This window comes from Lithobates pipiens, unplaced genomic scaffold, assembly GCF_037356315.1.
Source record: "Lithobates pipiens isolate NorthernLeopardFrog02 unplaced genomic scaffold, aLitPip1_a1.2 Scaffold_18, whole genome shotgun sequence".
NCBI lineage: Eukaryota > Metazoa > Chordata > Amphibia > Anura > Ranidae > Lithobates > Lithobates pipiens.
Window position 1 is genome coordinate 205,691,868 of NW_027507758.1, and position 13,930 is coordinate 205,705,797.

Genomic DNA, 13,930 nt, shown 5'->3' on the forward strand with positions numbered 1-13,930 from the left:
TTCAGCGGACTGTTCGCTGAAACTGTCCGCTGAAAGCCCACACACGAGTGGACTGTCCGCTGAAACTTGGTTTCAGCGGACAGTTTCAGCGAACAGTCCCCGCGTGTGTACGCGGCCTCAGTGTTTTTTCAAAAGCCACTTGCATCACATTCCCTGGTACGGGCTTTTATCCAGGGGGCCATGCGGATAAGACCGCCAGTCAAACCTCCGGTATGCCCTTGGGATCTGAATTTGGTTCTCTCGGCTTTGCAGGGGCAACCATTTGAACCTTTGCATCTGGCTTCATTAGCTCTCCTGACTAAAAAATTGGTCTTCTTGGTAGCCATATCCACGGCTAGAAGAGTATCAGAGCTAGCAGCTCTTTCCAGCAAGGAGCCGCATCTAATTATTCATAAGGACCAGGTGGTCATGCGTCCCAACAGGTCCTTTCTACCTAAGGTGGTTTCGGGATTCCATTTGAATCAAGATGTAATCCTACCATCCTTTTTTCCGGACCCACAGTCCGCAGAAGAAGAATCTTTGCACACTTTGGATGTGGTTAGAGCAATCAGTATTTATCTTCAAGCAACTACTCAGATAAGGAAAACTGATTGCTTATTTATTTATTTATTTTGCCGGAAGGCCCTAGGAAGGGCCAGGCGGCGTCAAAATCCACTCTCTCAGGGTGGATTAGACAAGTTATTTCTCAGGCCTATAGTGTAAAGGGGAATATTCCTCCTTTTCAAGTGAAAGCGCACTCTACTAGAGCTGTTAGTGCTTCTTGGGCAGTGCATCACCAGGCCTCCCTGGCTCAGATCTGTAAGGTTGCAACTTGGTCATCAGTCCACACATTCACCAGATTCTATCAGGTGGATGTCAGAGGGCAAGAGGATATCGCCTTCGGGCTCAGTGTACTGCAGGCTGCAGTTTAGGTCCTCCGGTCCCTGGTGGTCTATAATTATGATCTGTGTCTCCCTCCCCTCAATCTGAGCATTGCTATGGGACATCCCACTATGTAATGAAGCTCCTGTGTCCCGTGATGTATGATCAAGAAAATGGGATTTTTATATACAGCTTACCTGTAAAATCCTTTTCTTGAGAGTACATCACGGGACACAGCGCTCCCGCCCCTCTTGGGTTTTACGTGGTTTCTTATTGCTTTGCTACAAAACTGAGGTGCCTCCCATATGGGAGGGGTTATATAGGGGAGGAATTCTCCTTAATTGGGGTCAACCAGTGTCCAATTACCAGAGGTGCCTATATAACCCACTATGTAATGAAGCTCCTGTGTCCCGTGTTGTACTCTCAAGAAAAGGATTTTACAGGTAAGCTGTATATAAGAATCCCATTTTTCTTTATCGTACATCACGTGACACAGAGCCACAGTAATTACTGTATAGGATGTCCCAGAGCAATGCTATCTGAGGGGAGGGAGACATAAACAAATGTAGGGTGCACTCAGACCTGAGGACCTATACTGTTGCCTGGAGCACACAGCACCCAAAGGCGATATCCTCATGCCTTCTTACATCCACCTGATAGAATCTGGTGAATGTATGGACTGAAGACCAAATTGCGGCCTTGCAGATTTGAGCTATGGGGGCTTGGTGATGCACTGCCCACGAAGCACTAACAGTCCTGGTGGAGTGCGCTTTGATTTGAAAAGGTTGAACTTTCCTCTTCAAACAATAAGTTTGAATAATTACTTGCCGAATCCACCTAGCAATGGTAGATTTCAATGCTGCCTGTCCTTTTCTAGGACCTTCAGGCAACACAAACAAAACATCCATTTTCCGAATCTGAGCAGTCACCTCCAAATAGATTTTGAATGCTCTCACTACATCCAGAGAATATAATGACTTTTCTTCCATAGAACAGGGTTCTGAAAAAAAATGAAGGTAGAACAATATCCTGGTTTAGATGAAAACCTGAAACCACCTTCGGCAGAAATCTAGGTACGCAATAATTAAATATTATGGCTCTTTACAAGAAAGAGCAGCCAATTGTGATACCCTTCTTGCAGATGATATGACTACCAGAAAAACTAGCTTCCATGTCAAAAGGACCAAAGAAATATGTTGGCTGTTTTGTAATGCCGACAGAACTAAATTCAAGTCCCAAGGGTTCAGGGGTGATCTGACCGGTGGATTAAGCTGGGTTACCTCCTGCATAAAGCTACGGATCAAAGAATGCGAAGCAAGTGGTCATTGAAACAATACAAATAAGACCGTGACCTGGCCTTTGATAGTACTCAAGGCCAGCTTCATCTCTAACCCCATTTGCAGAAAGGCAAGGATTCTACCTATGACATACTTTCTGGGATGCCAACCCCTGGATTCACACCAGGAAACATATGCCTTCCAGACTCTATAATAAATGACTCTGGAAGCTGACTTCCTTGCATTAATCAATGTAGATATCACTGAGCCTGAAAGCCCATGATTCTTAACAATGTGGGTTTCAATAGCCAAACCGTTAAATTTAACGTTTGTAAGGTAGGATGGAACACTGGTCCCTGTGAAAGCAGGTCTGGACCTGGTGGTAGGGTCCATGAGTCCCCTATTGCCATCTTTACGATATCTGCATACCAAGATCTTCTGGGCCACGCTGTAGCCACAAGCACCACGACTTCCTTTCCTGCTTGATCCTGCGAAGAAACTGTTAGCAGCAGAATAGGAAGGAATGCATAAATCATTGAGAACTGATCCCAGGGGGTCACCAATGCATCTGTACCGCATGCAAGTGGGTCCCTTGTTGTTGACACAAAGTTCTTGACTTTGCTGTTGAACCTGGACACAAGCAGATCTACATCCGGGATCCCCAATCTTTGGCATATAGCCAGGAAGATGTCGAGGTGAAGGGACCATTCCCCTGCCAATTCTCTATGCCTGGAATGAAGATTGCCGATATGCACGTCACAAGCTTTTCTGCCCAGGTTAGGATATGGTTTACCTCGTCCTGGGCTTCACGACTTCTGGTGCCCTCTTAGTGATTGATATAAGCCACTGCTGTGGCATCGTCGGACTGAATTCTGACAGGATAATTCTGTGACCTGAATGTCCAGGTCATTAGGGCTAGGTGCGCTGCCGAATCTCTAGAATGTTGATGGGCAAGGTCCTTTCGACCCTGGACCATTTTCCTTGGACATTTTCTTCTTTCAGGACTGCTCCCCAACCTGACAGGCTGGCATCTGTTATTACCACCTACCAGGTAACTGGTAAGAAGGATCTCCCCTTCTGCAGATTCTTGGATATCCTCCAGCAACTGAGGCTCTGGCGCACCTTTGGCGACAGACGCATTTGAAAATCTAGCTGTGATGGAACCGATCCCACACTCCGATTGAGTGCTTGCGTCAGTATACCCCCCTGCTTCCTCCAATCTGACTCCAATCAGATATTCCAACCGCTTACAAGCCCAAAACAAGACAACACTTGCTTAGCTGCCCAACATGGAATCCTTTATTAGAACCAAAAAGACAAGTATTTATAATCCAGTAGAAGACTAAAACCTAACCTAATTAGCATGAGCTAATTATCTAATCATTGACCCAGACTAGTTGTCTGCGAGATGAGACTTTTCAGGGTAAGACTTTGTCTCCTAGCTCACTGATTGACTATTCAATAAACCCTCTGTCCGGTTGCCAGCACTTCTGCTGGGGGTTTGCTAGGTGGTTCCTCCTCTACAGAAACGTCTATTAAATCCCCAGTCTCTGGAACTGCTAAAAGTATGGGACAGAGGTCTTGGACCCTCTGTTCAGTTACCAGATCCTCAGCTGGAGAAGTTTGTTGTAACTCCATAGATGCTGCTGGCAGAAAATCACATGTCCCTGTCAGCGTTGTGGGAGAAAGGCCGACTACCTCTTCTCCCAAGAAGGCCAACGCCACTGTTGGTGCTGGGCAGAAGTTAGCAGAACTCTTCCCTGTTGTCAGAACTTCAGGTTTGGGGACGACAATCTCTGGAGTTTCCACTGCCGATTCCCTGGCATGCTGCTGAACATGTCCTAGCAGTTTCCTGTATGCCCTTTCCAGATGCTGTTCCTTCCTCAACAAATGGTCCAGATCAGGTTTAAGCTCTGAGACTCCTGCAAGACTGAGCATAGCCTCTCTGTATTCTCGCAGGTCCTCAAGGGTAGGGTCCCCTTCATCGCCAAACACAAAACGATCTGTAAGGCTCTCCCACAGCAATCCAGGGCCTCCAAAGTCATATTCCCTCCGGAGAGCATTCTGTTGTCTCCCCTAAATATCCCTGCTTTGCGTGCCATTGCAGAGCCCGATAATGATTGTCCAGCTCTATCTCCTGCTGGACCAGCCTGTCCAACTCAGTCACCCATTGCTCCTGGGGCCGCTCTCCCAGGAATGCCATCCGCAATGCCCGTTGGTCACTGGCCCGTTGCTCTTGGGTTGGAAAACACTTGCCCTGTTTTATACCAGCGAGCTGGAGGGCTCCAATCCAGAGCTCCACCCAAATCCACTGCCTGAGCCCAGGTATTCATCCTCAGACACAGTCCTGGTGTATGCTGAAAGGACGATCCGCAGCAGCCCCAGGAACTCTGATGCCAGGTCCATATCTCCACTGGGGTGACTTAAGTCTGCTATCCTGATCTTGGATCCCAGTGGAGGTTTGGATGTCCCAGACTGCAGGAAGCAACCCACTGCTTGCCACCAATGTGACGGAACCGATCCCACACTCCGGTTGAGTGCTTCCATCAGTATATCCCGCTTCCTCCCATCTGACTGCAATCAGATATTCCAACCGCTTACAAGCCCAAAACAAGACGACACTTGCTTAGCTGCCCAACATAGAATCCTTTATAAGAACCAAAAAGACAAGTATTTATAATCCACTAGAAGACTAAAACCTAACCTAATTAGCATGAGCTAATTATCTAATCATTGACCCAGACTAGTTGTCTGCGAAATAAGACTTTTCAGGGTAAGACTTTGTTTCCTAGCTCACTGATTGACTATTCAATAAACATTACTATAAACATAAACACGGTTAATTAGCACAAACAACAATGTGTGAATACTCAGTACTCAGACTAGACTCATTTACACAACATTATACAAGACAGTCAGGATGACTGGAGGTGATGATATTAGCATCCAAGAGTTTGTGTCCCAATAGTGTGATTTAGTCTATTGCTAACATAGCATTTATATATCCAGAGTCTGTGTGTCTTGGGGGGGGGGGGGGGGGGGCATGGACCTGAATCCAAGTAACACCACCTAAAGGGTCCCCAAGCATACAGCTCACAAAGAGCACCCTTCCCCCAAATGCGAGGGCCCATAATCACAAGGCAAGAGGCTCGCATTCTGTCCCCTCCAAGAGCCTCGGTCCCAGATAGGTCTGTCACACTAGCGCTTGGACCTTCTTGGCAGATAGGATACTGTTTTGCTGCAGTCTCGAATGAAACTGCGCATAGGGAACCGATTCGAATGAAGCCACCATTTTATCCCAACAAACTCATGCAAAGGCGAATAGAAGGACCCTTCTTTTCCCTAACCCCCTAAACCAGCTCCTTTATGGCGCTGGTCTTTGCATGGGGTAAAAACACCCTCTTCTGTGCTGTATCTATGACCAGACCCAAGTACTCTAGTCTTCTTAATGGTTTTAAAGAAGATTTCTCTAGGTTGATGACCCAACCTAGGTATTCCAGGAGGCATTCAGAAGGAGACAGAGGTGGTCTCAGCTTCCACGGGGAGATACCGAGTGCTCTTTACTTCTGTGGGAAACCCTTGGCATCCAGGATTTTCCTGTAGAAACAGAGGCAAAAACTCTTGGAGTTACAGGTAGCTTGGAATCAACACCCTCAGATTGCCTCTCACACATCTGGATGGCCAGATGAATGAGATCTTCCAGGGATGGGGGAGCCCCTACACGGGCAAGGTTGTCTTTTAACCGATTCCCGACCAGCGCACGACGATGTACGTTGACAGAATGGCACGGGCAGGCATATTGGCGTACAGGTACGTCCAATATTCAATGCCGCCCTGCCATCGGGAGCACGCCGGCGCGCTCCCGCACTGGTCGGGACCCCCGTGAGTTCGGTCGCGGGACCCGCGGACTCGATCGTCTCACGGGACGGCTGAATGGAGGAAATGCTGTGTAAACAGCATTTCTCCATTCTGCCTAGCAACTAGTGACGCTGATCTCTGCTCCATGTGATTGGAGCAGAGATCAGTGTTCACTAAATGAAAGCCCAACCCCCCCACAGTTAGTAACACACCCCTAGGAACACTTAACCCCTACACTGCCACCCACTGGTTAACCCCTTCACTGCCAGTGTCATTTACACAGGAATCACTGCATTTATATAGCAGTGATTACTGTATAAATGACAATGGCCCCAAAAATGTGTCAAAAATGTCCGATAGGTCCCCCACAATGTCGCAGTCACAATAAAAATCGCTGATCGCCGCCATTACTAGTAAAAAAAATAATAATAAAAAATTATTAATAAAAATGCTATAAAACTATCCCTATTTTGTAAACACTATAACTTTTGCGCAAACCAATCAATAATCGCTTATTGCGATGCTTTTTACCAAAAATATGTAGAAGAATACGTATCGGTCTAAACTGAGGGAAAAAAATGTTTTTTTATATATTTTTGGGGGATATTTATTATAACAAAAGTAAAAAATAATGCGTTTTTTTCAAAATTGTCGCTCTATTTTTGTTTATAGCGCAAAAAATAAAAACCGCAGGGGTGATCAAATACCACCAAAAGAAAGCTCTATTTGTGGGAAAAAAAGGACGTCAATTTTGTTTGGGAGCCACGTCGCACGACCACGCAATTGTCAGTTAAAGCGACGCAGTGCCGAATCGCAAAAAGTGGTCTGGTCTTTGACCAGCAAAATGGTCCGGTCTGTAAGTGGTTAATGTGTCAGAAACTCTGAGATGAAATCGATGGTGAAGAGCAGCTTCATTCCACTGCGTATCTAAACTCCAAACACGGAAATCTGTTACATAGTCCTCTACAGTTCTTAAACCTTGTTGAAGTTTTCCAAGCGTGAATTCAGCAGTCTGCTGGAAGAAGGGATCAGCATAAAGTTGCGACATGGCCAAGAAGAAAGAATCAGTAGTTGACAAGGCCGGATCATGATGTTCTCTAAGCCGAATAGCCAAAGATAGTGGTTCTTCTCGTAGGAGAGTGATGATGAAACCCACTTTAATGCTTTCAGATGAAAAAGTCCAAGGTAACAGAGAAAAGTAAAGTTCACAGGCACTCTGGAATGTGCGGAATAATTTGCGATTTCCTGAAAAATGCTCAGGCAAAGGCACTCTGGGTTCTGGAGGAAGAGAGATTTCATTGAGCAAGCTAAAGTCTGGTTGCATTGTTTGCACAAAGGTGCTCACAAGGGGAAGGTGGGTTGAGGCTGGTGAGGCATCAAGAAAGTTGGGTAGACGCTCCTCCCTCCGGATCAGGTCCTCTTGGAGATTCTGTACGGTGTGGGCAGAAATTGATCGGCTGATGTCCATAATGAGCGAGGCCTCCCTTTCAGGCTCCATTACTGGTTGACCGATACGGTCATACACCTGGTCGGAGTCTGAAGTGACGAGGCCAGGCTCTCTTGTCTCTCCAACCCGGGTCCCACTGAGGATGGAGACAGAAGCATCCAAGAGAAAGGAGGAACACGAGTGCCTGCAGATGGATCCCAAGATTCTTGAGGCAGATGATGTGACTGAGGAAGTGCAGAAAATCACAGCAGGTCGCAGGAGCGGAGTTTCAGCAACACGGCAGACAGCTCGGAGCCAAACAGGAGACAGGAGCGGAGTCACTGGGATAGCTAGGTTCGGAAGCAGGTGGGCAATGAGGTACCAAAACATCAGACAGAAGCAGGGATAGGAGGCAGAGATCAGGAACCTGTAATCAGTGAAGTGGAGAAGTCCGGAAGCAAGGTCAAGGCAAGCTAAGGGTACGACAACGGGTATCAATCAGGTGAAGACAAGAGTCACAGGTCTCGGGTACAGGAACAGCTGAAGATCGGTCAGCATCTGTCACAAGTCAGCATGCCCCTTAAAAAGTGTGTCTGGTGCCAAAGGGTGTGCGCGCACATACGTTGGTGCGCCCGTAATTGTTACAGGACCTAGTGCGCACATGTATGCACAGCTGCGCCCGAAGCGAATATACATATCAATGCCGCCGGCCGCCTCTATTTACATATGAATACCGCCACTATTTAAATATGAATGCAGGTAATTTACACGTAAACACAGGGTCTGCAGGTGAGTCATCTGTACACAACAATAGGGCAGAGCTGGGCAGCATTAGTAGCAGCACTTCACACTGAGATATTGGGACACACCAAAACCTCAAGGGGTGAGGGAATTCAAACCAGGATAGTTGGCAAGTATGAGGCAGCTTATTTGGACCCCACAATAATGACAGGGCCCAGGGCAGCTGCCCCTTTTGCCCTGCCTTAAAACAGCCCTGTCCCAAATAGCAGAGCAGGTGTCACGGACTATGTAACTTGCTGACGATATTCCAACCCGAAAGGCATAGTGTAGACTTGCTAATGATTGTCCGGTTGTTAGGCACCTACAAAGAAATAAATATATATATATTTTAATTTGTTTTTTAACAGTTAAACTGCTCAAAATGAAGTGGTAGGCCTAACCAATGGAGACCTCGCTCACTGAGACAACAAAGGAGCCAACGTAGATCTCGTGTCACCTCTCCAGAAATAACCAGAGAAGGCTAGCGGCGGCCATCAATGCGGTGAGATTTTGGTGTTTTATGCACACCTGTTGATTCCTCATCCCCAGTGCACCCATGTTTTTGCCTTTATCTGTGGCCTGCCTGTTGAACTCCCCAGCCATCTAGATCAAGATCTGAGCCACAACTTCCTCTTCTAAAGACAGAACCTGTAAGTTTTTCATCTACCCCCCATGGGGCTCTTTGGTGGCAGTGACAATATGAACAGGACACCCAGGACGTGGGGGTGATGGGGGAACAGAGGGATCATTGGTGCTCAGGAATGACGGGAAATCTGTACGTTAGGCCCTACTCTCATGCTCACATCTCTACCTGGTGCAATAGACACCTGAACAAGCCACTGTTGTGGTCATCAGGCGGAGCCCCCCCATCCTCATATAGACCCTGAGGTGTCTCTTGGAGACAATTTAAAAACTCATGAAACACCATAACAGACTAATGATATGACTGCTGAGGCGGACAGGGTTTGAGAATGATACACCTGCTGGAGACACAGAGGTAACTGACTGCTACAGTGGCAGAGAACACATCTCTGTGAGGGGACAGCGACATTTGGGCCACTCCTCTCGGAAGTGAACGGCACATAAAGACACTTCAAGACCAAAGAGAGGGTGTATTTTAGTCATGTAATGGCTTGGACAGAGTCATATGGGTGTCCGCGCACTCACGAGATGCCCTCAGGGGTCAGGGGAGGAAGTACATCCTTCCCACAGGGCAGTCAATGGGTTCTGGCAGGTGGGAAGAGCTCTGCTAACTTGAGCACAGGTGGTGTTATTTACTGCACACAGATAATATATATATGTTTTATATTGGTAGCACTGGAGCTGGGTCTGAATGCATAAGCAAATGACGCAGGTGGTTGCTTGCTTGCTTGACCGAATATTGTCATATTATTTTTATTTCTGTTACATGCCTAAGTTATAATTTAGGGCGAGTGGGCTGGGCGGATATGGGTTAGCTCTCATGGTCTTGGTCTAACCCCATCCCCGTTAGGTTGAAGCACCTCCCCGGTGATATCCAGAGTGTGTTTCTCTGCAAAAACTTGCACACAATTGTTTATAATAATTGACTCTAGACCGGACGATCAGTGAATTGATTGTCCACTCTCTCTACTTTTCTCTTTCCTAACTTTATCCCCCCCATCATCCTCTGTCTCTACTACCCACACCTAGTCCCCCTCCCAATTTTTTGACCTACCATTCTGCATTATTGACGCGAGCGCTATGGACCGCATTACGATTTTTTTGCTGAACACTAAAGGGTTAAATGTGACCTTAAAAGAGCGAAAGTAGACATAGCGTTCTTACAGGAAACCCACTTCAAGACAGGGGCACCACCCTGTTTGAAGAACAGGCCCTTTCCCTTCCTTTCAGGGAAAATACCTTGGATCTGTTGAGACATTTGCCGAAGGACATTTGATTTTGGGCGGTGACTTTAATGTCCCCCTGAATCCAACGGTGGATACAACCTCTTCCCTGCGCACCAGCTCGCATAAAAGCATCACTCGGGTTCTCCATGAGGCCCAACTGTTTGAGGTATGGAGGCTCCACCACACAGGTTAGAGGGATTACACGTTCTTCTCACTCCCACACAAAACATACTCACACATTGACTTTTTCTTACTGTCGCATGGCCAGGGGCAGACTGACCAGTCGGTCACTTGGGTGCCGCCCAAGGGCCCGAGGCCTTTAGGGGCCCCGACTCGGCCACCTGAGAGGCCACTTGTGGCGGCTGAATTACATGCCGTGATGCCGATAATACCACTAACGTCACGCTGCTCCCCGCCGGCCCCTCCTTCCCTCCCGTCCATCCTGTGCTTGTACTGTATGCGCCGTGACATCACCTGGGACGGACTAGAAGAGTGGAGAGGTCGGCGGGGAGCAGCGCACCCTTAGATGTATGATTATCGGCATCCGGTGACTCCGGTGAGTGACGCCAAGACACTAGGGCTGCCGGCTGCCACACGTCATGGGGGTTGTACAGATGTATGGGCCCCGGGTCCCCCGCACCCCACAGTGTCCTCCTGGCTGTGTGTGTGTGTGTGTCCCTCTATGTGTGTGTGTGTCCCCCTGTGTGTGCGTCCCCCTGTGTGTGTGCGTCCATCTATGTGTGTGTGTCCCATTCTGGAAATTTTGGCCGTACGCAGAGCAAACAGCCAAATCTCCTGTTTCCCAATAACATTTACGTCTTAATGATATAATAATTTAGCTTACCTTTCAAACCATTCATCCCAATGAACAGACATGACTGTTGGATTGAATTCATATAATACTTCTGGTATTTGTTCCTGATTGAGATAGCCACTTAGCCTCAGTTGAATGAAGCACATGAAAGCTTTGTAATCAGAAGAACAATTAGCTTGGCTCAGACCCACCTGCTGTGATATGTGGGATTGCAGGCTTCAAAGGGAATAAGAGCTAGCTAGACGGCTCAGGGCTTATAGAGACACTGACCATAGTGGACAATACAGCATGCTTCCTGAAGAATGGGCATACATGTGAAGGATTACCTCTTGGCAAAATCTATTGGATGGAAGGCAAATGGGGGTGGCTATGAGTGGGCGTGTATGTTTGAATGAAAAGGCTCACACACAGACAATGCTCTCTCTCTCTCTGTTCGCGGCAAGAGCCTGCCATATGTTTCTGCTGACCTGATGATTCGGCCATCTTGAGACCTACTCTGGGTGATGGCTCCGGCCTAAACCTCATGGTGAAGGCCCTCTACTGGTCTGAGCCTAGCCGATGTAGCAAAGCCTCACGGAGGACCATGTGATATGTATCTTTCATATTCTTGTATTATATGTTCTGATTGAAAGCTTTGTGATATTGTAATGTCTTTTTAATACTTTATGTTAGCTTTCCTAATTTCTTGGGAAATAAAGATAGTGTTTTACTAGCAGCAGTGTGTATGTTTTCATAAGTAACTTTATATCAGTGTGCCTAGTAGGGTTTTATACACTAGATAACTATGGGAAGAGACAAGTTAATAGTAGTTTGTAGTTTAGTAGTAATAGTAGTTAGTAGTAATAGTAGTTTGTAGAGTACCCAAGGTCCTTCAAATGGCACCCCAGAAAGCATGTGTTAATCCTAAAAAGCACATAGAACCTACGGGACAGAAGTGCTCAGATACAAGGCAGCTGATAATGCCACAGAAGGTGTGGTGAGTCTTTTCTATGGATAGGCAAAAGTTTAATTGTTTTGAATGATATCAGGTAAAAGTGGTAACGAATTAAGAATATTGAATGCTAGAAGAACGATTTGTTTTCTTTGTGAGTTGTAAGCGCTAACGATAATTGAGTTTGGTTTAGTACTCAGTGCAGTGTTGGAACGTTAGTACAAATAGAAGTGAGTAGTGTGGATTGTATGGTTGTAAAATGGAACTTGTGTATACATATGTTAAAAAGTATGCCTCTGCCAGTTATCATTTATGTGCAGATGAATCTCTTGAAAGCCAGTGTAAGGTATTATTATCTCAGTGTCAGCAACATAATAGCAGATTATTGGGCAAACAGCTAAAAAATGTTAAGAAAGAAAAGTTGGCTAATGAAATTGCAATTTTGCTCAGAATTAAATTGATATCTGAGCAAATGGGGGGGAAGTGGGAAGCAGAGAGGAGACGTCTCGGGGAGGACATAGCGAAAGTCAGTGAAAACCTTCTAAAGATTGCAACAGCCTCCAGTAATGAGATGGATGAATTGCGGGCAAAAGCAGGAGATTTGTCAGAGAGAAACAGTGAGCTACAAGAAAAGCTCCACAGGTACAGCATGGATTGCGATATGAAGAGCAAACTTTTAGAGTCATTGCGAATAAAGTTGTCAGAGATGGAAGAGTTGGTTATGTCTTTAGAAAGAGAATTAGCGAATGTACGCTCCCAGCTTCTTACTACAGAGAAAGTTATGGTATCGCTCAATGAGCACAAAGGAACATGCCAATTGGCCGATATCTGCACAATCAATGAGGAGAAGGGCCATGATGAAACACAGTCTGCTAGTGCACCTATAGCTTCAAAGCGGAATGAGAGTTTGATTACAATCCAAGAGAGACTTACTTTGTGAGAGATTTTGGGTGAATTTAATGCCCTGGAATCACCAATGAGTCTGTCCAATAAATTTGAAGCTCTAGTAGTTAAATTCCATTTGAGTAATGAGGATGCATGCTCTCTTCTGAAAGCATAGCTACCAGGACCTTTGGTAGGCCAGTTATCGGCACAAGTTAATGATAACTTAGCAGATGCAGAGGTGCAGAGGAAAGAGTTGCAGCGTATTGTGGACAGTGGTGATAATGGTATGAGTGATTTGCAATGAATGAAATTTAGGAGAGGAGATGACCCAATTTTGTTCTGCAGTGAGTATCTTGCATTGTATATGAAAGTGTTCAACTGTCCTGACTTATTGGAGGACGATGCAAGTTTCATATACTCAATGGCCAATAAGTGTTATGTAAGCTATCCCACTAGAATGGCTCTGAGGAATGCTAGATCCTACCAAAATGTTGTCAACATCCTCCGAGACTTCTGTCAAGAGTCCAGGGAAAGGGAGTATGGGTCGAAGGCAGATGTATCTGTAATAAGCAGAGGTACAGGAAGGCAGAGAAATTTCATACATTTTAAATGGAATAGGCATAGACATAGATTTCATAAAGCCCTTGAAATTGCTAGCATGGAACAGGAAACCCCAGAAGTACAGGTATCTATAATGAAAACCCCCACCCAGGACAGGGACAGCGTAACTCAAAGGCCTGATATGAAAGATAGCAACCAGGACAGATTACATAGTTCTGAAGGAGAGATAAGAAATGACAATCCACACCGTAAGCACAGCCAGCAACAAGACTGGATTAACATTCCAATATTTGCCCCCTGGCTAATCTACCATTCTGGCTTGTATGTAGTTGGACGCAAATTGCATTGCCATTTTTCCTGAGTAATATGGCAAAGTTTACCAATACTGCTGCGTAGTATAGGAAATTATGGCAACTGTATTGCATTAATGGGAAAGGCTTTGGGGACTTAAAAAGTCAATTGTCATGATAATTGTGTGTAATCACTGTCTTTGTGTTCCTTTTCCAGAGACCATGGAAGAAGTTAAACGGTTTTGGATACTAACATTTGTGTGTTGTTTGCAGGTCTGTCAAAGTGAGAACAACAGTGGGAAAATATAGCAGAACAGGGGTTAGGTTATTGTAAATGCATAATCGATTATCACATGGTACCATGAGCTCATTAGTTAGT

The 13,930-nt window shown here is 46.0% G+C and overlaps 1 pseudogene; it reads left to right on the plus strand.

The window, feature by feature from the left end:
- Window positions 1–12,074: 12,074 nt before the first annotated feature.
- On the plus strand, window positions 12,075–13,657 carry LOC143986694 (posterior protein-like; annotated as a pseudogene).
- Window positions 13,658–13,930: the final 273 nt, after the last annotated feature.